Source organism: Parasteatoda tepidariorum, chromosome 5 (genome assembly GCF_982258835.1).
Source record: "Parasteatoda tepidariorum strain Cologne lab strain chromosome 5, Ptep-v5.0, whole genome shotgun sequence".
NCBI classification, from domain to species: Eukaryota; Metazoa; Arthropoda; class Arachnida; order Araneae; family Theridiidae; genus Parasteatoda; species Parasteatoda tepidariorum.
In genome coordinates this window covers 65,432,395-65,456,511 of record NC_141759.1, presented here as the reverse complement: position 1 = coordinate 65,456,511, position 24,117 = coordinate 65,432,395, and the positions used below count along the sequence as shown (strand labels likewise).

The 24,117-nt window shown below is 27.8% G+C and overlaps 1 protein-coding gene across 1 annotated transcript in view; it reads left to right on the top strand.

Moving 5' to 3' along the window:
- LOC107444405 (neuropeptide F receptor-like) overlaps positions 1-24,117 on the top strand; it is a 121,569-nt gene that overhangs the window by 89,406 nt on the left and 8,046 nt on the right. The gene's annotated exons all lie outside the window — the stretch shown is intronic.

Genomic DNA, 24,117 nt, shown 5'->3' with positions numbered 1-24,117 from the left:
TCGGATCCTGAGTAATAAATGTAATAATTGCAAAAAAATAGATAATCATAACCACTGTAAAAAGTGAATAATTAAAGCATCAGTATGAAAATAATTATTTAGAACCTCCATCTAATTGATAAAGATGATAATATTTTACTTTTATGATGAAAAATATATCATGTTATGTGGAGATAAATTTTGGTAAGTGCGCATAATAAATTTAAAGTCCTTTCTTCTGGTAGAAAGTTCTCAGATAGTTTTCTTTCGGTAGAAAATTTTTCTTGAAGTTCAATCTTAAGATTGCTTCCTTTTTTATATGTTTAATTTTATTTTTCAGAAAAAAAAAGACACTAGGAGTTTTTGGCAATAGCTTAGAGGAAAATAAAAATTAATGTAGGTTAAAAATTCAGAAGATAATGATTATTTAAACATAAAAAAGCATTGCTTAAAGCGAAATAATTTTAAAAAATATATTTATTTAAAGGACAAAGACAAAACATATAAGTATTTTCCGAAAACTTATGAACATGATACAATATAGAACTACAACATGGTTAAATCAATCTTAAAAAAATCTTTGAGGATAGAAATCTCCTCAAAATCCAGCTTTTATCAAAAAATATACAAATATATATATTTAATAGACATATACAATATAGATATTTAATAGACATATACAAAAAGTAGAACGCTTAGAAAAAAGGTAGGGACGAGATGGTATGACGATGAGGATTAGATGATATTCCATAAATTAGATGGTATTCAAGCTGTTAAATGTGAAGGAAAATAAGACCAATTAATTTCTTGCAGCTTTGTACATATTATAGACGAGAGGGCTAATCTATCAATCTCATGCCTGGCAGAATGGAGGATCGAAACCCAGTGTTAATATCACATTATTTCTAAAATTCTCTTGAACAAATGAAGATTTTCCAGTGCACTGTACTCCCCGGTTAGTGACCGTGGATGATTAGAATACGATACTCTCATACAGTCATAGAGGGTTGCACCATAACGCTTAACACACAAAATCTAGTACTCTCCATCTCTTCCCATCTCTCACATTATTTTCCCAATTCCCTTGAACACATGAAGATTTTCCAGTGCCCTGTACTCCCCGGTTTGTAACCGTGGATGATTAGAAGATGATACTCTCATGCAGTCATAGAGGGCAGCACCATAATGCTTAACACACAAAATCTAGTACTTCCCATCTCTCTCATTATTTCCTCAATTCCCTTGAACACATGAAGATTTTCCAGTGCCCTGTACTCCCCGGTTTGTAACCGTGGATGATTAGAAGATGATACTCTCATGCAGTCATAGAGGGCAGCACCATAATGCTTAACACACAAAATCTAGTACTTCCCATCTCTCTCATTATTTCCTCAATTCCCTTGAACACATGAAGATTTTCCAGTGCCCTGTACTCCCCGGTTTGTAACCGTGGATGATTAGAAGATGATACTCTCATGCAGTCATAGAGGGCAGCACCATAATGCTTAACACACAAAATCTAGTACTTCCCATCTCTCTCATTATTTCCTCAATTCCCTTGAACACATGAAGATTTTCCAGTGCCCTGTACTCCCCGGTTTGTAACCGTGAATGATTAGAATATTATACTCTTATGCAGTCATAGAGGGCAGCACCATAATCCTTAACTCACAAAATCTAATACTTCCCATCTCTTACGATAGGTGAAACAATCAGATAAGATAATTAAACAAAATTCCACGGTTCATTTGGTAAAACACAACTCATAACAGTCTAACTCTAATGCCCATTACCTAACAAAAGGCTTAACTACAATGTCCAGTTAAATTTTGTTATGGTCATTCAACCATGCTTGTCGTAAACGGTTTCAAAATCGTAAAGTTAAAAAATGTTCTTACTGCTTTACTGTTTATTGGAAAATAAAGTTGTCAGCGTGACATTTTTTGTAAATACAGTATACAACTTTTTATCGGTCTTAAAGAGTTTTCTTACATTTAAATTACTAGTGCTATTTTATACAATTTTTATGTAAAATGTTTATTTTTGAAATACAAATGCTCTCGTTATAAGTTAAATTGCAGTTAATTTATTTCATTTAAAAAAATTATTATTTAACTCTTTTTGCTGAGTTTAAATTATTGAATCATTCAACTTTTACATTTATTAAATTAATTAAATTTTCAGTTGAACTAATTTTTTGCCATATCAATACTATATATAAGAGGGAGAAGTTTTTGTTAAATGACTTAATTTACTAGAAGGGATTTAAATAATCAATCCAGGTGAGCAGATCAAAACGAAATATTTTGAACAATAGTTGTTTTTCTTCTTCAGAATGCAGAAAACTGTTAATTTACGAAATTTTTATATGTTACGGTGAATGATCGAAGTAGGTGATTGTTGGCTTTCACCGGTGAATTTGGAGAAACACCAAAAACGCAAGTGAAAGATCAAATATTTCATTACATTCTTGTACATTCGGACCCTCACCGGCGTATGTCAACAATCACATAGTCGCTTTGGTGAATGTCCGAAATATTTGTTATATCCAATTTTATATTAATTTATTCGTTAATATTATTATATTTATTTGATATATTTATATTTATTGTATATTTTAATACTTACTGACGATAGATTGGATATCAGTGTAGGGTATACCGAGCTAGGCAAGGTTAAGTGCCACTGCCCGGTATACCCTAAACCGATGTTTTTTTAAGATTAAGTGCCACTGCCCGGTTTACATTTGCCCGGTATACCCTACACTGATGTTTTTTAAGGTTGAGTGACACTGCCCGGTATACATTTGCCCGGTATACCCTACACTGATGTTTTTTTAAGGTTAAGTGCCACTGCCCGGTATATATTTTCCCGATACTTGGTGTATACCGGGCAGTGGTATTTAACCTTAAAAAAACATCAGTGTAGGGTATACCGAGCAAATGTATACCGGGCAAATGTAAATGTATGGCCCGATACTCCAAACACTGATGTTTCTTCTGATCTATCGTCAGTAAGTATTAAAATATCGAATAAATGTAATTATACCCACGAATAAATTCATATCAAATCGAATGTAACAATTATTTCGGACATTCACCAAAGCGACTATTTGATTGTTGACATTCACCGGTGAAAGTCAGAAGTAAGGGTTTTTAGCAAATATTTCGGACATGCACCAAACGACTAGGTGATTGTCGACATTCACCGGTGAGTGTCGGACATTCACCAGATTTCGGTCATTCACCGTAACATATATACTTCATTTTTGTTTATATACATCTATATATCTTTATATTTTTGAAAACGATTACATGTTTTATAAAAATAGAGTTAGTTCCTAAATCTGAAGCCCTCGATTCATATTAAAGAAAATATTTGCTTAGTTCTGTTAATTTGCTGAATTTCATTAAACAAATTAAATCTAATTAGTTTAAAAACTAGTTAATTGTTCATCCAAAGTTAGTCATCGTAAAGCAAACATCGAAATCAAAACTTTATAATTAGATCAAAGAACGCATAAATTACTAATTTATATAGCTTAATTAGATTTATTCTCGATCAAAATAAATGAAACAAGAATTGAAGTTCTTGATAGTTGTATAAAAACAATAAGTTTCTTTATTTTCAAGATTATTACATTCAAAAATGTTTAAAATACTTTAAAATTTAATTTTAGAGATGTATTGGTGTAATAGTTTACGATATTGTTTAAAGCACTCTTTTATTTAATTTGAATTATAAATTTTTAATCAAATCAAACTTTTTTTTAATTTTTAAAGTGTTCTTATTACTAATGATCAATTACTTTACAACATAATTACATAAATTTTATTAAATATCTTTAATCTTTTTCAAGATTTTTTAGCAATTTTTTCCGCAATAATCTTAAGCTACAATTCATTTAATGCTCATACAAATGTTAGAGAAAATCTATGTTGAATATTTTACAAAGCATTTTTGCAGTTTACTTTTATTATACCTTTTTATACATTATGTTATCTTTTCAATTTTTTATTGCTTTTAAAAGCTTTGAATAAAATTGGTGATTTTACGTTCGTGCTATTTTCAATAAAATTGATGCCTGTTTTTTTTTTCAGATAAAAAGTTTTTGAAGAAGAATAAACTGCATACTAATGCTTAAAAAATATTATTTGCGAGGCATTTTGTTTTGCCATCTTATTCCAGACTTAACAAGTGATCGCTGCAGCAAAAAATGTACAAAACATAACATTTTCTAAAATATGTTTAAATCAAATGTTTTTATACGAAATTGAGGACTCTTAAGTAGATATACCTACGCAATTTCACGAAGTCAACCTGAATATCAATATTTCAAACTTAGCAAAATGCGGACAATATACTGCTAAATGCATAAACGCTTAAAACAATTGCATTATGTCACAAATTTGTTGAACTTACAAAAAAAAAAGGAAAGCCAGAACTACCAGTATATGGTACAATTTACCATGTTTTTGGCTCTGTGGGAACAACAAAAGTCTCGGTAATTTTTACCGATGCGCTTTGGTATTGATTTTGGTTAAGATAACAATCAAATATGGTTTTATAATGTGTGATAAAATTAGGTAAATGCTGTAAAAATTGTTAGTTTTATCATGATACATTAAAGCATGGTATGGGAAGCCATTTATGTGGTTAAATTTGCATTTCAGTTTTGTATCTATCACTATATGTGTGGTAATAAGAATTATAATTTTTCAAACCAGTACTTCCGGTAAACCGTTATCATATAATCGGAAAAATTATCAAATAAGTGTTTTAAATATTGTATATTTTAGCTTTCATTAGCAGAACTATGTTTTTTTTTCTAACCAAAAATATCCTTACCATACAGTACGGTGTTTTTACCAGAAGGTATTTTTCGATCTAATAATAGACAATGTTTTTCAAAAGCATATTCTCGTATCAGCGTATTTTGTTACACAAATAATTTGTTATAAAGCTTCATATGGTAAGATCATATAATAAATGTTCTCATGTTAAATAAGTAATCCTAAGAAGCTGAAGCGGTCGAATATTATGTCATTAAACACTTCATTCGCTTCGAAGATTTATAAATAAGAAAAAAAACAATCAGCGAGAAATCATTAATTGCTGTATATTATTGGAATCGCTGTACCTTGAATATTAAATTTAATTTCGACAATGCCAAAATTATTTCCACCCCTTTCACACCAGCTCAACTTGTGACTCTGGAATCTGATTCCTCTGTTAACGACATTAATTCCCCACCACCTCTCCATAGCACTTGGAAATGCATTTTACCCTGATTTGCCTTTCTCTGTCACTATGGTTTTTCTTTTTCTGTTTTTCATCTTCTTTTTCCCTCTTGGCTACTGTACTTTTTTCTAGATTTGTCTCTAATCTTTATTTTTCCATTTTCAGTTGCCGACTTTTGTTTTATATTTCAAATCACTTTTGCTCTTATTAGTTCTTCAATGAGATTAAAAGTATCCTTATTTATAATTCAATTGGTTTTACAGGAGTTTCTTATTGAATTAGCATATATTTTTGAATTGGTTGTTTTAATGTCTACCAGCAGTAAATCCTTTCTTTCTTTTAAAATGGTTCAAAGAAATGTTTTGAAAATTCTATTATATAAATGGATTCAGCAGAAAAAACAATAACCATAGGGTGAAAGTCGTATATTTTTCCGCAATTATTTATTATATACTTTTCATTGTGCTTAGAGAGAGTTTATTGTATTCTATAAGAAATTGGCTGAAGAAATCCATTGGGAGCAAAATTGCATTATCAAAGAAATCTATATAGAAACATTAATTTCGATACCGGGGAACAATTTTAGATGTTAAATGCATTATTTATTTCAGGAATGAAATATTATATTCTTGGTCCCATCTAAATTACACATTTTCAGTTGCTAATTATTTTATACAAGGAATAAAAAAAAAGTTGTGCGTGGAGTCCCTCTGCGCGGAAGAAGTGAAACTTCGTTGTGTGGAAATGAAAATAGGAAGGGGTAGAAATTGATTTTTAGTGAAATAATATTGTTTCTTTAAGACAAACTTTATTAACAATGCTTACAATTCTAAATTGATTGTATCTTTTAATTATCATTTTCGAGTGGAGAAATATCCAAATCTATAACACTTACAATGGGATTATGATAACTAAAGTAAGATACGAAATGTTTGAGTTCTATTTTTTCCATATTTCTTGCAAAAACTGCATCAATGGTAGTTACCCCTTTGGTTGTTGGATCATTCCTACCATTTATCATTTCCAATCCAAATTTGTCTTTAAGGAAGGTTAATAATGTTTCAGCTTCAGGTACCGAGAAATTCGCATTAAAATCTCCTGCAAGGATCACAGGTCGCTCACAATAATCAATTTCTTCACCAGTAACGTCTGCCAGAGCTTGTGAACCTGCAGTGGATAGTGGCAATAAAGATTTTGCAATGAATAATTTAATATCCCTCATGGCTGTATTTGGTGAAATATAAATGGCAATTGGAAAAAAGAAAACCTAACAATCAATTGATATTTACAAGAGACGTACCTTGACATAACCTTAAATCCGTCGCATTGTCCGTGGGATTGGTTTCACTCATTTTTTACAATTGTTATCCACTAAGTTTGAAAATATAAAATACTACCCTATTAAATTATATGTGTATCAAATCAAACTAAAATATTTATAGAAAAACAATACTTTTATTATTTTTATGCTAGTGAGAACCAAAACAATATGGAAAAGAATGAGCGAAAACTGGATCCTACCACGTGATTTCCCGGCCAATAAAAATGTAGCGTTAAACGTTTAACGAAACCTTGTTGGAAGTCGCATAAGAAGTATCACTTCAAAAATCTACATTTTCGATACTTTATTAATTCTTTAAACTTGAGTAACTTTTTTCGTTTATTTCAGTAAAAAACTTTTTTGTTCCACTAACTATTAATCTACTAAAATGATTTATGATGCAGTAAACTGAGAATTCAGCAATACATGAACATACTGTATTACTTGGGTTGTTATCGAAGAAGCTAGTATTTTTTTTAAAAAAAAATGTCATAATCTCTTATGTAACATTAAATATCCTTTAAAAAGAAGAAAATAGGTTTTAATGTTTCTCCATCTCTTCTTGCAGATGCTTATCAGTTTCTTATAGATGATTGTTTTTCTTCTTTTACGAAATTCAATATAACTATAATTACTTAATGGCATATAGATCAAAATTGAGGCTAAATGTAATCGATTACACTTCGCGATAGAAGTAATCAATTACGCGTAATCATGATTGCAAGACATAATAATTTTGATTACACCTGCATTATGATATAACATTAAATTACAACCATAAATTGATTGTAATCCTTCTAGCAACTCATCATAATTTCCAATGCGACTGTAATAGTGATTACAATAATTGATTATAGTGATCTATTATAACTAACATGGATTACAATTCTCCCTAATTTTGATTAGAACTGTAGTCGTGATTCCCAGTAATCGATAATTTTTAATCACAACAATAAACGATTAAGGTTAGTTATGATAAGTATTAAAATATATGATTACATTTAACTGAACAAATGTTATCGTGATTACAAGTAATCGTACATTTTTATGACATGTAATCATGCAATAAAAACTAATAGTATTGCATGTATATGATAACGTGTATATTATATGATACATGTACTATATGATATGATACATGTATATGATATGATACATGTATATGACATGATACATGTATATGATATGATATATGTATATGATATGATAACATGTATATGATATGATGCATGTATGTGATATGATAACATGTAATATGTTTAATTTTTTACGAGATTTCAAGTAATAATACTTTTTTATAAGGTGTCAACTAAAAATATTCTTATAAGGTTTCAAGTACCGTAAGCTGGGGCGAGTCTACCCATTTTTTCAGTTTGTCAACTTTCAAGTGGTCAAACTTTTGTAAATATTAAAGACAAAAGGCTTTTAATAGGTGTTTCGGAATCGCTATTTATCGCTCTTTAAAGTTGTGAAATCGATTTAAGTAAATATTTACAGTTACGCTGTTACTGTATATTTTTATAGAACTGCTGACAAATCTCTCGTATGGGGCGAGTCTACCCATTCTACTAAAATGAATGTTAACATTGTAAATAATCAAATTTTACTATTAAATTGTTATTTTAGTTACTATATAGGATATTTATGAAGTAAAATTCATAACTTTATTATATATTCCATTTTTTTATTCATAAAATAACACAAATTGAGTATTTGATCGATTATCACATTTTGATCACAGTTTTGTTTTTATAATCATTAACATTATAAAATAAAAAATTTTTCTGATTATTGTTGATAAAAATAAATTAAAATTAATATAAATTTACAATTAAATAATTAATAAATAATAATAATTAAAGATTATTAACAAAATCGAAATTCAAACATTGGGAATCATGAAAAATCCTTTTCCCATTCTTTTGGGAGGTAATAATAATTTATAAATAATAATTTATTTAACTTGCATTAAATAAAAAAAGTTAATTTTGTAATATAAAAATTGAAAAAATAGGTAAAATAAACATATTTTATATTTACATTTATATTTAACCTATAAATTTTCTTATTAATGATAAATTTATCAATGCAGAATTAAAATAATATACTCAAATTCATTTAAAATGACTTAATTTTAATATAAACAAAGTTCTAAATTATATTATTATGCTTTATTAAAACTAAATACGAATGGGTAGACTCGCCCCGCGAATTCTGGCTTTTTGTTTACAACAGCAAAACTTACATTCTTTCTGTTTTTTTTTCATATAAAATTAATGTAATCTTAGTCTTAGACAAGTTTATCACTTAACCAAAGTGAAAAAAGTAATAGTAATAATATACTTACGGAGCACCAACTAAAAGTTTGCTGATTTTCAATACAAATCTCTCAAAAGAAGTTTGGACAGGTCGGTTAAAAAGACACCAAATAAATAAAAACGGATCAATCTACTACAGCGCCATCTTCCTTAGAGTCTGAACTAAGTCCTCCGTCGGTAAAAATTTTTTTATTTGCAATTTAAAATAGTGAAAATTAAATAAAACTAAAATGGGTAGACTCGCCCCGGTTTACGGTAATAGTTTTTTTTAAATAAGGTTTCAAGATTTTTAAAATTTAAATCCATGGTCCAATAAGGGGTAGAGCTAATGGTTGGATGCCTTACGAAGAATGAGTGGAAAAATGTTTTTTCGCCACTTGTCTCCCTTCCACGACCATATTCCCGAAATATGCCTTTTCTGGGGCCTAGGTGTGGATCGCGCATTGGCATTACTGTAGCATCATAAATACATGCAATCGTGATTACAAATAATTTTGATTACATGTAATCAAAATACACGAATACAAGTAATTACGATAGCATTCTATAGGTAAATAGTTTGATGGCATGTATTAGCAAACATGTTTTTATGTACGTAGAATGTACGTACTTATGCATGTAGACGTATGTGTGTATACGTATCATAAGTATATGTAAAGCCCAAATAAATATCACCTTGAGAAATTTTTATTCTAATGATCGGATTTTTACGCATTAAGACTATACAATAGTGTGAGATGTATTGATATGTATTTCAATACAATAGTGAGTATTGTAGTGATACATTTTGCTTTGGCTATATTAATACAATGTTAGCAAGCACTGTTTTTTAATCATCAATTTTGTGAGGCTGATGACAAGATTATACATTTTCCTTATTTTATTTTTCCCCCAATATTTTGTCTAAGTTTAAGAATTTTTGAATTTGTGAAATTTTTTTAAAAACATTTTTTAATAATTCCTTCGATCTCTTATAAATTTTTTTATGTCTTTCTCCATATTTTTAACTTTTATGAGTTCGATGTACTTGCAGCTCTTGCGCAGTAAATAAAGCTTGTTATTATTTTTAAAATTTTCTTCGTTAATCTCGCTTTTCTTTTTATCCTTTTTGCCTTATATATATATATATATATATATACACAAATTAACATGAAAAACATGAATAAAATAAAAATAAAAAACTAAATGGTAGAGAAACAAGAATGGTATAAGCAAATAGTCGTTGTCAAGACACATCTAATTGCCATAAATAATGCGATATTTCTGAATAAAGAATAATTATCCTAAGATAAAAATTATTCTTTATATGTGTCGATATCGCAAAAAACCTTATTTTGAAAAAAATCATGAAATAAAAGAAAAATGTAATAGGAAATCAAACTTACCGGCGTGAATTAAAACGCGGTTTAGGTTTAAAAGTACAATAATAAAACAGTTAACAAAAATCGCGAAGATGTAAAATATTGCTTATAGCTTGAATCGAATATAATAAAATTAAAAAAACATTTGATCGAAGAAGAAGAAAAAATGTTTAGGTAAAATATTAGTGCTGCCATCTATGAGAAACAATTAGTAAAAAGGTAATAAAATTGAAATAATAATAAAAATGTTTAACGGATTGAATAAATTAGCAGTCTTAAAAGAATAAAAAATAAATAAATAAAAAAATAAATAAATAAATAAATAAAAAAATATAAATATAAAAATAAAAAAATTTTTTTAAAAAATTAAAAAAATCATTAATAGGGAAATTAATTTAAAAGTCAGTCTGTCAGGATAGAAAGCCGTTTATAGACTCATCCTTCATTCATAATTTTACAGAATACACATATCCATCTTTCATAGGGTGACTTATTTAAAAATCAGAGCCTGCATACAGGAATAGAAAACCGTTTATAGGTTTTATTCTTCATTCATACAACCTTACATAATTTTAAAGTATACACGTATCACCTGCATTTATTTGGGGTGGTTCTTTATGAACCAGAGCCCATTCCACTTATACAAAAATAAAAAATAATTAAATAAATAAATAAATAAATAAACTGTTTATTATACTGGACAATTAAAATTAAATTAATTTTAAGAGGCTACAAATATTAAAAAGTAACTAAAAAATATTTAACTAATCCAGTATAAAAGGTCATACATCCAAACTATTCCGTCCAGTGGCTTTAGGAATAGTTTATCATAGTTAGTTCCTACCTTGAAAAAATCAGAGCTTATTCTTAAAACAGAAAAATTAAATAAAAATTAAAAATTAATGTACCAAGTTTTTTAAGATTTTTTTAAAATAGAAATTAAGAAATGAACTAGGAAAATGGCTATTAATTAAATCGTTTTTATATATATCAGTATCTAATAAAAACTCGTTATAGTTAGAATTATTCCTGTAAAATCTATGAATTTGATTGGCAATAATATTAGAAAAAACCTTATTGGCTAAGTTAGAGTTGAAATCTATGCATTTTTTAACTGGAAATTTAAATTCATTTCTTTTGTCAAAAAGTTTAAATGTAATATTTTTATCTGCATTAATATTAAGAGTCAAATCTAAAAAATTTGCTGAAGAATTACTATTATTTGTTTTATTAAGAATTAATTCATTTGGATAAATATGTTTTGCTAGAATATCGAAATCATTAAAATTAATAACTAATAGATCATCAATGAATCTGAGAAAGAGAGAATCAATTGGAAGATTAACATGTGATTTTACAAATCTATATTCTTGTAGAAAAAGAAAAATATTGCAGATGTTAGTACTAAAATTATTTCCCATGGGAATACCATTAATTTGTTGAAAAAGGTGGTCATTGAAAAGAATATAATTGTTGTTAAGGTTAATATGTACTAGAAAGTTCCAGTTATCTTCATTAATAATATCACTGAGATTAAACATGTTATGAATTTGAAGAAGGTCATCATGAATTTTATTAGTTGGAAGGGAAGTATAGAGGTTTTCGAAATCAAAACAGTGAATTGAATCTACATTTTTTAAAGTTTTTAGTGTATTTAAAACCTGAATGCTATTTTTAATATTCCAATTTAAATAGTTATTATTTTTAGTAAGTTTATTAATTTTGTTATAAACTTTTTTAAGAATGTTCTCAAAGTAAATACCGATTTTTTTCATGTTACTATTAACGCCACTTGCAATAAACCTGAATTTGGTTGGAGTCTTATGGAATTTTGGATTGGCAAAAAGAAAAGGAAAATTGTTAACATTATTTGGTTTAATTTTAAGTCTTTTATAGATAGCATTAATTTTATTAATAATAATATCACTGTTGGTGTTAAGTTTTTTGTAGGTAATATTGCTATTAAGTTCATTGGAAAGAAGTTGTTTGTAAAAAAATTTTCAAATAATTGCAAAATTATTACTAGCTTTATCAACAGTGGTTATACAAAATTTATTTTGAATATTTTTAATATCTTGTCTTAAAACAGAGTTAAAAATTAAATCCTTTTGAAAAACTAATTTGTCCCTTTTAATATTGATTTTAAAATCTTTAATGATATTCTCTCTCCATTCAAAGAAACCTTCAATTGGGAAATTATGTTTGTAAGATAATTTTAAAATAAAATCATCGAGATTTTTAATAAAAATGGAAATAACTTTGTTTTTTGAAGTTGGAAAAGATGGTCTAAATTTTGAACCTAAAGACATAAATTTTTTAATATTATCGTTGTCAATAATATCTAAATCCCCTGTAATAACGTGTTTATGGAAGTTATCAAAAAAAGGAGTATCTTTAAAATCGTCACAATTACATACATAGTTGAAATTATCTGTAGCTATATTCCTATAATTACAGATTAAATTTTTTAGACTCTTAGTGTATCTGAAAGTTGGTTTGCAATTAAGTTGGATAGGAAGAAGGTTTTTATTTTTACCTATAATGGCATTTATGTTAAGATGATTAAAAATTTTATTGGTAAAATCTAAAACAAAATAATCTGGTTTGGGTAAATCCTTGTGCTTATAATTATTCTTAAACCTATATCTAGCTAGATCTTCTACTAAGTTTAAAAAATTAGAAAAATATTGATTTGAATTAATTTTTACTTGATCTAACTTTAAAAAATTTAAAAGTTTGTTGTGAAAATTAAGTTTAACCCCTAGAATTTTAGTTTTAATAGATTTAATAGCATTGGGTTCATCATAACAATTAATGCAATCATTAACAAAATCTTTTAAGTTATATTTAATTTTATTTTTACTGTTACCTCTTTTTCCTCTATTATTATTATTGTAATTTTTAAAAAGTTTGAAAATATTATAAATACACTCATTATTATCAAAAGATTTAAAATTGAAGTTAGTATTTAGACCGTAAGGAAAAATAGATTCATTAATAATCATATATTTATTTTCAGCCTCAAGACGTTTTTTAGGGTTTTTTACGAAATCCAGAACCTCTATTGAAATATTTTTAAACCTGTGTTCAGAAAAATGTTTAATTTCAAGGCTATTGTTATTATTACAGTTAAACTTATTTGTTAAAGACCTATGTAAATTAATTCTTTTGTGAAGGGGTTGGGAGGTTTGTCCAATATATATAACATCACAAATTAAACATTTAATTTTATAAATACAGTTGGTAGCCTTTCAAAGAGGGGAATTTAAAGAAGAATTAGCACTGACGAGCGATTTGCAGGTTAATCATCTATTATCCTTACATTTAAAATTATCATTGGAATTATTAGCAATTTGATTAAACTGAAGCAGGGTGCTAACCTAAATCAGCAGGGGACCAAAAAATTATATAAAAAAATATACAAAATTTGGAAGAAAAATATCTCTTTAACAAATAACCGCGTGCATAAGCAACAGGGGAAAATTTGTATCTAGGAGAAAGAAGCATAAAAACATAAAATATATATATATATATATATATATAAAATATATATAAATATATATATATATATATATATATATATATATATATATATATATATATATATATATATATATATATATATATATATATATATATATACAGAAAACAAATTCTGAAGATCCAAATTTCATAAATTATTAATTAAAATTAATAAGAATCTAATGTTGTATTGTTGTAAATTATTCAAAACAATAGTAAATTCATGGAATTACTTTTTTTCCCTTTAATATTTCGCACTTACTTATACAAACTAATTATAAATTTATCAGGGGAATGTTTCAGAAATATTCTAAATTGTCTTAATCTTGAATTGTAAAAGAATTAATTGAATGAAAATTCAACACAGGAAGAATTTGCGGAGTATTCGCAGAGATGTTTTTATGGGTGTATGTTTATAAATTGTAAAAAAAAAAATGCAATTTAGTGTTGGGTAGACATAAATGAAAAAGTATTTCTACACTGCAAATTACATTAATAATCTTAATTACAAAAAATATTGTTCCAAACTAATGTAAAATTTAGATTATTGCTATTAGTGTTTTTAAGTACTACAATTAATTTTGTCCCATGCGAGTTTCTTTATTTACTTTAACAATCTTTAATAAGCATTCGATGTTTTTTAAAAAAAGGAATGGATCGCAAAATTGTTTTTAAATTTTTAGAAAATCGTTTGCATTTAAGCAAATATGAAATATGGAAAAAGTATGTTAGAACATGAAAATGTATTTTTTATTATATTTGATAATTTATAATTAATTAGCCCGTTGTGACATCTCATAAATAAATCGGTTAATTAAAATTAGCAAAACAAAAATAAAAAACATATTTCACAAAAAAAAGATATTAAATGAGACATTCAAAATTGAAATATTATAAAAAGAATTAAGAAACATAATTTAAAATTTCAGTTGCATTTTTCTTGAATAATTTATTTTAAAGATAATCACTAAATAAACCGCACTTTTTTAAATGTTTGGATTTTGAATTTATCAAAATGTCAGAAAGAAATGATGATATGCATTTAAAACAGAATGCGTAACTATTTGATTTGACTATTAATTGTCAGAACACGCAAACAAGAATAATTGCATATTCAAAATAAAATAACGTAAAACTGGCATCATTAATGAAATTTTTGAAAAAGGCGTCATTAAAAACAGTGAATGAACTTGATTAAAGAAATTCAACACATTTTTGCGAGAAACGAATGAAGCCAATCCATTAAAAATTTTATTACGAGCAATATCGTTTTATGGTAAATGTGACATAAGATTAACCTCTTCATTTGAAGTTTCTGAATTTTATCAGCCATTTGATCTAGTATACTTTTTAACTAGTTGAAGTGTTTTGAATCAGACGTCACGTTGTATTGATTTGACATACGCTTTGCAACATAATAAGGGATCCCGTAATAAGGGGGATTGGATTATTAGCAAGCTTACTATGGCTCCCAACATAATAACATAAATGATTGCCAAAAATCGAAAATAAAAAATACCTTTCTTAATTTCTGAAACATTTGCCAAGTTCATGAATGTCCTATAAAATTTTTTCCAATATCTGAACTTTCAGAATACATATTTTTATTCTTTATCTAGCAAAATGTTACACTCTATAACAAAAAACTCGACGCACCAAGAAGGAGTTGTCCGATTGAAACGAAAATTGGTGGATAGGAAGACAATGTACAGAATAGTAAATGATTAAAATTTCAGAACAATTGAATAATTTATTGCAGAGTTACAGTAACAAGTTCAATAAGGTGTTGACCCGCCTCTAGCCTGGATACAAACTGCCACACTGGTATAAACCGATAAAGCTCCCGGATGATCTCTTGCGGAATTTCCTGCCGAATTCGATCCAATTGTCGAACGAGGTCATCAACATTCCGTGCCGGATGCAATCGCCTTCCCATCATATCCCAGACATGCTCGATGGGAGAGAGATCTGGTGATCTGGCAGGCCAAGGAAGAGTTTGACGAGCTTGCAGACAGTTCACAGCAACACGTGCCGTATGTGGTCTGGCACTGTCCTGCTGAAAAACCAGCCCAGAGTTCTGCAAAAGGAACAGTAGCAAAGCAGATCTTAGGATGTCGTCAACGTACCGCTGTGCAGTAAGTGTACCTCTAATGACGACCAAAGGGGTCCGGCTGTCAAAGGAAATGGCACCCCAGACCATAATGCCTTGTTGAGGGCCGGAGTGGCGTGCAATAGTGAACGCAGGATCCCCCCTCTGCCCTGTGCGTCTCCAAACACGTCTTCGATGATGGTCAGGACACAGTTGGAAGTGGGATTCGTCGCTAAAGACTATACGTCCCCAGTCGGCATCATTCCAACCATATCAGTTCAAAACATTCATGCATACGAAATTTCAAAGCAATCGGATGATTGCTTCTAGGTGCGTCGATTTTTTTGATATAGAATGCACTTTTATTTCATATTTACTCAACTTAAACTTCGAAAAAAGTTTTTTTTTTAAAAAAAAGAGCAAGAAATATTATGTATTACCTAACTATTATAAATCCAAGATTTTATAGAAACAAATTGGGATTTAAAGATATATTTAAATCTTAAATTAGTATTGAGTAGAAAATTGGCAAAATGATTTTATGACAACTGACTTCGTGTATAATTAGGCATAAAGTTTTGAAAAATAAATAGAATCTTTCAAAATAGAGACTTCAAACTGTTATAAATTTTTAAACTTTTATTTTTGGTTTAATTTTAAACTTCTATCTAAACCCTAAAAGTCTTTTTCCATTTATTATCCATGAAATTATTACATTTATTTTAAATTTACGTTTTACAAATTTCAAAAAAAAGTTTTTAATAAAAGAGCATAAGACGTATTATGCATTCCATTTTTGCTATATATCCAAGATTGTTATATTGAAACATGTTGTGCATTAAAGATATATTTGAAGCATAAATGTTGTATTTATTATTGTGTGGAAAAATTGGTAAAACAAATTTATGAATTTACTTATTATTTGATCAATCGTGCATTTTTTAAAATAAATAGAATTTTCAGAATTAGAGAGTTCAAACTGATAATTTTTTTATTTTTAATTTTATTAACAAACTTTAAACATAATATTTAAGTTTTCTTTTTAGTTCAAATACTAAATTCTTTGTTCATCTGTGATGACTCAGAAAAATTATCAGTTATTACTATCTTTCTTTCGTAGCATTATTTTTCTTTTAAAATTTAAAAATCAAAATATTTACTAAAAAATGAAATCGTTAGAACTGTTTTTGATTCTTTTTTGCATACTTATGACAATTTATCTTTTCATGTTTTGAAAACAGCATTAGCCATTTTACAATAAATAATGCTTGAGCTTCGGGAAATAAATTTTTTATTTAGTTTCTATGGTAACAAAGTAATTTGACTAGAAAAAGAAATAGCATTTCAACTGCATTAAAAGCCATCTTAGGTTACTCCAAAGAATTCTGGAAATAGAATCGTAAAAAAATCGAATTTATTGCGTGATGCAATGAAAATAATGTTGGTAAATTGAAATAATAAACCCAAGTTACTTTTTTGTGTTTTTGGGTATCACAAAGGAAATTGTTAAAAAAAAAATATGTTGAAAACCTTTAAATCTTATTGAATGCATTCTGATGCTTTTAATAGCTAGCAGCACTCAAACTAATCAATAAAGCTTGTAAATTTGTCAAAGGAAAATAAATTCTTGGAAACTAATATACTTTTGATTCGTATTAAAAAAATTTGACGTTGTTTACTGCCACAATAGTAGGACAGACAATTTTGTGCTCATAAAATTGTATTTGAATGCAATAATTTTTTTGTGTCTTTTCTTTTTAAAATGCAAGCGAAATTGCAAGGTAGAAATGCATTGTTAAGTTTTGAATAAAAATAAATTTTTTTAACATTAAGCTTTTGCAGTTTGTTACTAAAGCATTAAGTATTTTGGTGAAAAAAAATTGTGAAAAATTGCTTTTGAAATGATTGAAAATTGCTCAAAATTTATTACAATTTATTACATTCAAAAAAATTTCAAGAGCGATTTTTGGTGAAAAATAGCTCTTGAAATTGCATTTGAATGCATTTAAATGTACAAGCGAAATTGCAATATGGGAATGCATTGTAAAGTTTTGAATAAAAATGGATTTTTTTTTTTTAGCATTAAGCTTTTAAAGTTTGTTACTAAAAAGTTACCAAAGCACTATATATTGGGGTGAAAAAAAATATATTTGTGCAAATATATTCTAGGTGCGATAACTATATGTGCAATTAATACCATAGTAAAAATCTTTTTTGTTGATATTTGAGATATTTAAGTGTAGAGGAAGGGTTTTTGAAGAGAGACAATGAAAAGAATAACATCTTTACACTGTGAAAAGTTCCAGATCAGATTGCTGTAAAAAGTTCTGGCAACCTGAGTAAAGTATTCGTAAAATCCATTTTACCGCAAAATTTGTATTTAATTGCAGTGGTTAAGTGATTTGATAGTAAATATTACATTATAAATTACGGTAACATTTATTAATTACAGTGATTTTACCGTAAATATTACTGTAAATATTACGGTGAATCAAATGTTCTTGTTCTGTAACATTTTACAGTAAAAAGTACCGATACCTTGATGGTCAGTACCTTTAACCTTAATTTGATATGGATGTTTTCAAAGTGTGGAGCAAATTGCTTTTACTAAATCACCTTCAATATAGGTTCTTCCGAATCAGTATAATTCTAGGAAATCTCTCTAAAGAATATTATGCGGACTGTGAAATATTCCGGATCAAATTGTGAGAAAAATTACCGCACTCAGGGTGCCGGTATTTTTTACAGTAAAATGTCTTTTACCGGATCATGCTACAGAGCATAAAACTGGTACATCGTAATTTTTACAGTAATAACTACCGTAGAATCACTGAATCTCTGTGATTAAATAGCTATTATTGTAAAAATTACTCTATAATAGTTTACACTTTTATTTGCACTTATAGTGCAGCGATCTGAACCGTATTTTGATTCGGGATTTTTTACAGTGTATTCAGACATTTGAATATCTATTAACTTAAATGATTTGTAAATTATACGTATCCTTTTTTAAAAATGAAATAATTTAAAAAATGAAGTTACAGCAACTGAATGGCCTCTTCAACCTGTTTGATTGAATTTTTATTCAAAAATAACGCGAAATTATTAAAATATTAGAAACTAAGCTTATAGTTTCATTATTCTGCGATTTTCTAGAAGTCTCATTTGCAGTGAAAAAAGGTTATCTTAATTCAGAACTATTTGGCGAAAGATAACTCTTAGAAAAGATACGAAATTTTGCTTTACATTAGAGAACTTATATTTTTTTTTTGAATTTGCTGGTGATATGAAGAATGAATATCTATTAATAAATTTTGATGCTCACACTGTAAAAAAATTCCGGTTCAAATTACAGTGTAAGTACCGGCTTTTTGAGTGCATTATCCATAAAATCTATTTTTATCGTAAAATATAATGCCGTAATTTTTACAATAATATTTGCTTAAATAGAGAGGCTCTGTGGTTTTACTGCAATTATTACTGTAAAAATCATGTAATTATCAGATCATGTGAAAATCAATCATGGTTTATCAGATTTTTTGCTCCGTAACATGTTCCGGAAAAAGATTGATTTTACGATAAAAATTACCAGAACCCGGAATGCCTGGAATGCTTTTTACAGTAATTTGAGTAAGAATTTTTTTATGCGGTATAAGTGTTATCAGATATTTTAGAAATTTTGTATTGTGAAAAATAGTTAAAAAAAGAATTATAGATTTAAACTTTTAAAGTTTTTTTATAAAATAAAACAAACTAGGAGATATTTAATGCCTATAACTGCTTGAAAACATTTATAAATCAGTCAAATGCATCATAACTCATGATAGTAATTTTATTAGTATTACCAATGAGTAATAAGCTTTTTTTATTTAATATGTTTCTTTGCGCGTATGCTTTATTTAGAATTTATTCAGACATACCTAATTAATTTGAGCGTGCTTTTAAGTGCAATTGCCAGTGATATATTATTAATTATAATCCATCACTAACTTAAGTACTTTTGCCTTTTTTCTATCACTAACTTAAAACTTTTTAACTGTCAAATAGTATTGGTTAAATTTTAGAGTACTTGAAAAAAGAGAGCAATTAAATTAGAGGCTAGAAATCCTTGAAAGAAAAAGAAATGGCTTTTAATCTCAATTTTTATTTCTTTCCTTATATAAAATAAAGACTGATATGAATAACATTTTAAAATTCATCATTGTTTAAAAAAACATTACTGAAAAAATATCTAATTCATAGATTTAGTTAAGTCAGAATTAGAGCAAATCAATGTCTAAAACTAAAATTTTCAAATCAAACTATGTTAATATAATTTTAACAATACATATAACCATAAAAAGTTAATCAAAAATTTGGAATTATGTAAAGCTACTCGCATATAATTATTAAATCGAATGTTTGAGAAATGTAAAATTGTTTATTTCCCAAGCTCGGAATTTTTAAAATTACTCTTAACTTTTCATTGTGGTAGTTTTATTTTTAATTAGGCTTTACTGCATCTCATGGGAAAGCATATTAATATATCATCGTGATTGAACCTAACCTTAAGCTAAAAATTCAATTATGCAAAATCAATGCTCGTGTGATTACAACGAGCTCTAGAAAGTTAAATTAATCGTCTCAACTTGTTAAGCAGTAAAAGCAATTCAAATTTCCGTATATTTATCTATTGCCATTCGAGGGAAGCCTAATAAACCTATAATAATAGAGACAGCAAACGATTTTTTCTGCACAGTTTGGTTCTCACAGCGATACTTATTTTCCATGATACAATTATATGGATGTCAAAAACAGACGATGTCTCATGAGCGTAGAAATACATACTTCACCTGCTGTTTTATTAAACATGGATTTATAAATAAAACATTCTATTGAGAAAAAGTAAGAGTTCTACAATAATAGTTTTCTTTTTTTTATATAAATAATATTTTCCCTAACAAATGATTTGGATATTTTTGTTATATTTTGTTTCACCCAAATTGATTTCTTAATTATATAATCCTTAATTAAATCAAATAGCAAATGGTTGATACTGAAAAATAGCTGTGTGGAATTATTTAATTGGTAAAATTTAAATATTAGTCAAAGTGTTTAAGAAATATTCTTTCTCTAAGAGATGATAGAAAAAAGAATTCATTGTGATAGCAAAATAATTTTTAGCTCAAGTATTTTATTTCCAAAAGAAGTAGTTTGGCTTGTATTAATTATCTAACTTATTTAACTATATTAATTCTGTATTCGGCTAAAATATTTTCGGTACCGACTGGCTTGATATGTAACAAAAAAAAAGAATATGTTAAAAATTGCAGTTATTTATTTTTTACATTTACTTGCTGATTTACACAAACCTTTCTGTTAATTATAAATCTGAGATTTATGGCAAAGTTTTCTGTAAAAGCTGTGCAGTATTTTGTTATGTTAATATGTTAATATTAGTTTTCTTTTTCAAAGTAAAACTTTTTTGAATGGTGTAAAAATAATTTCTTTCGTGCAAAAAGTATGAAAAATACGGATTTTCCTGGATTTTTCTGAGAGTATTTGGAGGAAATTTTTAGCGTGAAATTTATATGATCAGAAATACCTGTAATGATCATTTTGAGTTTAAGAAACACAATACAGAAGCATATTTGATTTTTTCTCACTGATAAAAATTTCTCCAAAAATGGCTAAAAAACAATTTATTTAATTGTTATTTTACCATATTCAACTAAAACAGTCAAATAATTTCAAAAAGATGGTATTCAAACTGTTAACTGTGCGAAAAATCATTTATCGACTGTTTTCACTAAATACAGTTAAACAACCAGAACTTTATTCGTGTCAAATAGGCTTACGGCTTAAGAAATGAAATATTTACTAACACAGCAGCGGATGGCTAATGCTGTAATAGTAATAAGGTGAAAAACTCATGAAGCTACTTCGTTTCCTGAAGCTGACTGCACACTTTAGTCTATATGGCTTTTTTGTCATGACAGTCTGAGCGAAATTACTATACTCAACGTTGACACCACGATATTTCTTCCATTACTCCAATGTTTCGAAGTTTCTAGCATCCTGCACTTTTCCATTGGTGACTCTGGAACATTGGAACACGAAACTCTCATTAACACATTGATGACAGCATTGTAACACAAAAAAGTCAGGTATTACCCATCCCTCATGTTAGATGACACCACTTGGTAAAATATTTAAGCTACATTACATGGTTCATGTAATATTAAGAACTGGATAATAAGCAATATATTATACACTATTTATAGTTACGTGTCTCGGAGATTAATTTACGTTCTAGAATAATGTCCAGTGAGCAGAAGAATTTCAGTTATTTGCATAATTTTTAATTTTTATTGACTACTCAGTAGTTAATGTTTAAAAAAAAACAATACTGTAAATTGTTGAGTATATCACCATAGATGATGGCATCTACTCTACAACTAAGTGATATTGTATTTTAATTTATAACCGTCGTTTAACACCCGACCCAATTTTTGGGCTTACGACTATTAATGTTCAACTCCGTAACTCTTTAATTTTGAACCCAATCCAGAGGACAAGGGAACTCCTGGAGCAAGTATTGGAAGAAATTTGCCTTTGTAGAGTACTTCTTGACGGAACTAGCCCGTATTTCCGTTATATAGAGAGAAAGGCCGCGAGAACTTGCCACGGGTAGCCTGATGGCAAAGGGACTCTGACCCGTGATCCGTCTACCACTGAGGATATTTCTCGTCAGCACTGTAGTTGGTGCAAGCCAGATGCGGATTCATATCGACCAGCCATCGCTGGGATTCGAAAACTGTTCACCTCATTGGAAGGCAAGCGCTCTATCACCTGAGCCATCATGGTTAACCTAAAAGGTGTAGTGAATCATTGTACATAATTTTTGAATCTAGGTGCTTCCCTTCACCAAGATTGTACTTTTACACTGCTTGGTATAAAGTAACCACCACCAATTTTTAATGAAGTTACATCAAAATTTATAGTTACAGTAAGACATGATTTACATGCGAGTCATAAAGGTTATTTTTACGCTGGGTTATAATGTAGGAATTATTAATTTATTTATCTATGCAATATGTGCCTTAAAATAAAATTAGTTAGTTAATCAAAGACACACGCAGCTCAAAGAGAATTTTGATATGAGTGTGAGCAAAGCTTCACTATACCGAAATGGATAGAAAATAAATATTATAAAATTATTTGCTACAATTTGAAGATTTATATAAATCTTCATATGATAACATAATTACCTTTATTAAACAACTAAAAACACGCATGCCTTTTATGTTAGTTTTTTTCTGTTTTTGTGGAATATTCAGCATCGAGAGAGGTGAAAAACAAACTTTCAACTTAGCCTCTCGATTTAAAAAGAAATATAGATCTTCTGAAGGTTTCAAACTTAGACCAGAATTGGCTAAAATAATTCGTGAATTGAGTAAATGCATTCGAACTTGGTGTAAGATTTCTCATTTATAGGAAGTTAGATTTGACAACACGTTTCAAAGAGAGTATGAACGTTTAATTCGGGATTAATATTAAATAACACAATTTTGGAGTTTTTCAACATCAATTTCATATAAATACTATGCCTTATTGTTTTCAGTGTATGAAGCTGAAACTCAATGATTAGGAGTTTTTTGTTCAAAGTATTCCCTTTAATGATGACAAGGGAATAACTAAGTTTCGAAACGAACTACAAAACTATATTTTCTCCAGAAATTTCTACTCTCGATCGAAAATACTATTAATTCTGTCGATAACATGTTTCTAAACTAGCTTATTTCATCGAAAATTATTAAAAAAAATCATTATAAAAACAAAAAATAATTGGACGAACTCACTATTCATTGACTTTAGTACACAGTGACCTTAATCTAGTTAGTCTCCTGTGTTTCATATGAAAGAACGTAAATATTCAGAAAAATAAAAGTAAGAAAACGAAAGAAAATGCCCTAATTGCCCTTAGAAAAAAAAGAAATGTGGAAATAATGAAGTAAAAGAAAGAAAATGCATTAAAAAATTTAAATCTTAGTAAATATTTCACTCACAAATAATGTTAAAATTAAAATAAAGCTAGGTTTTAAAAAATATATACATATCCCTGTACATTGATTTGAAATATAATCATTAAAAAAATTAAGAAAAAGATTAATGTAAAGAATGTTTGATTGTTTTCTTAGTTATACTTCCCCTTATTTCCCATATTTCATATTTCATACAAAAAATGCTTCGTTCGCACAATCCTTTATATAAAATTCTTAAATCTTGCTCAAATTTTTTTAAAAA